At 44.5% G+C, this 2,109-nt stretch overlaps 1 non-coding gene across 1 annotated transcript; it reads right to left on the bottom strand.

Moving 5' to 3' along the window:
- Window positions 1-1,899: 1,899 nt before the first annotated feature.
- LOC113834250 lies at window positions 1,900-2,109 on the bottom strand. Its single transcript, XR_003487602.1, has one exon. It is a non-coding gene; the product is annotated as a small nucleolar RNA U3 (small nucleolar RNA).

The following is a 2,109-nucleotide window of genomic DNA, read 5'->3' as shown; positions in this document are numbered from 1 at the left end:
CATGCAGACATTGTGTAATTCACAGTGAATTCTGAATAGTTTAAACCAGCTAGAGCAAAAGCAAATTCAGCATTGTATCAAGGAAGACCCAATTGCTGAAGACTTGACACACTTTGGTTGCAGGACATACAGAAATTGAGTTGGAAGGAAGTGACCTAACTTTCATAGTGCCAGAAGGATCTATGTAGGCCACTGAGGGCAAAAAGCCATCAGTGGTCTTATCCAGAGATGGACCTTGAATGCTACAATGCTGACCTGCCAGGCAAGAAGTGCCCCTTAGAGCAATGATGGCATGAAGGCTATGGGGGTAGCCAACTACATTTGCATTGGACTTAGACCTGGTACACAGGAAAGAATTCATGCCTGGGACTGTATGCCTGGTCAAACCCATGACATGGGAGGTCATAGGCCCTAGGGAGGAACCTACTACTACAGTCTTGCTAACTTGATATGTATAGATTAGTGCTGCCCTCAACCTTGGGCAGAAAAGCTTCTTTCTGCAGTGGTCAGCAGTTACTGCAGAGACTCATAACTGGTCAAAATGATGAGAAGAAATGACTCTTGAGTGTTCATCACTAAATGGAACATCTATGTCAACTTCTGCTACCTCTATCCCTGCCAAGGCTCAGGGGACATCATAGAAGAAGAGATAAAGAATTTAAGAGCTGGAGGCTGGGGAGGAGAGCTGTGAAATGATGTCTTCTAGACATGACACAGCTGTTGCGCTCGTGCATACACAGCAGCTATAGTCTCCCACAAAACATCAAGCCAACAAGACCAGTCAACAGTCTAGCAGGCAGCACTAATTCTATTCAGTGAATTACAAATAAAAAAAGAGAGGATATGAAGATAGGAGGAGGGTGTATTGGGGTTGCCTGGGGAGAACTAAAGGGGGTTATTGGGAGTTGGATCTAATCAAGATACACTATACGTATGTCTGAAACTTTCAAAAGAATAAATAAAGGTTGGGCGTTGGTGACACACGCCTTTAATCTCAGCACTCGAGAGGCAGAGGCAGGAGGATCTTTGTGAGTTCGAGGCCAGCCTGGTCTCCAGAGCGAGTCCCAGGATAGGCTCCACAGCTACACAGAGAAACCCTGTCTTGAAAACAAAAACAAAAACAAAAACAAAAAAGTGTAAATAAAAGACACGCTATTTTAAAATTTTATTTTATATTTCATACTGGGTGTCTTCCCTCTGCATGTAGTCCACAACATACACGACCACATGTATGTTGTGGACCACATGCAAAGAGTGCCACAGAGGTCAGAAGAGGGTATCAGACCCCTCTGGAACTGGAATTGCAAAAGTTGTGAGTCACGATGTATGTGTGTGTTGGGAATTGAACCCAAGACCTCTGGAAGAACAGTCAGTACTTTTAACTGCTGAGCTAATGTAGAGTGAATTCTAATTGGTGTTAATAATAACAACCTGGAGTCAGATATCAGGGTAAATGCTGAAAGTAAAGGAGCCAGTCACTAAAGTCCTTACCTCTGTGAAATCCTCAGACTGAAAAGGGATTGAGCTTCTGTCTCCTCCTGCCTTATATTCCTCTCTCTGACCAGCCATATCACTTCCTGTCTCCACCTCCCAAGTGCTAGGATTAAAGGTGTGTGCCAACACTGCCTATCCTCTATGGTTAACTAGTGGCTAACTCCATCCACCCTTTGGTCTTCAGGCAAGCTTTGTTTGTTAGAGCACAAACAAACTATCACCACAAGCCAATTCTCCAGCCCGTCTCACATAGTTCTTATCAGTTTTATCATCTGTGGTGCTGGGAATGGAACTGGGAACTTCATGCATGTTGGGCAAGCATTTTTCCAACAAGCCACATCCCCAATCTCTCTCTCTCTCTCTCTCTCTCTCTCTCTCTCTCTCTCTCTCTCTCTCTCTCTCTTTTCCTGTGTCCCCTCCCTCCCACTTTCCCAAAGGCAGAGAAGATCGAACATCAATGAATGGCAGGAGACAGCTACAGGAAAGCAGCACCCAGAGGCAGCTTCATGCTCAGGAGGAAACTACATCTCTTCTTTGTGGCCTCAGGTTCTCTACACAGTCAGAGAAACTTCTCTAGTAATGAACTATAGAAATGGTCCCTGAAAGTATAGTGTT

This window comes from Cricetulus griseus, chromosome 8 (assembly GCF_003668045.3).
Source record: "Cricetulus griseus strain 17A/GY chromosome 8, alternate assembly CriGri-PICRH-1.0, whole genome shotgun sequence".
NCBI lineage: Eukaryota > Metazoa > Chordata > Mammalia > Rodentia > Cricetidae > Cricetulus > Cricetulus griseus.
The sequence above is the reverse complement of the archived record's forward strand: the minus strand, read 5'-3'. Positions and strand labels throughout refer to the sequence as shown.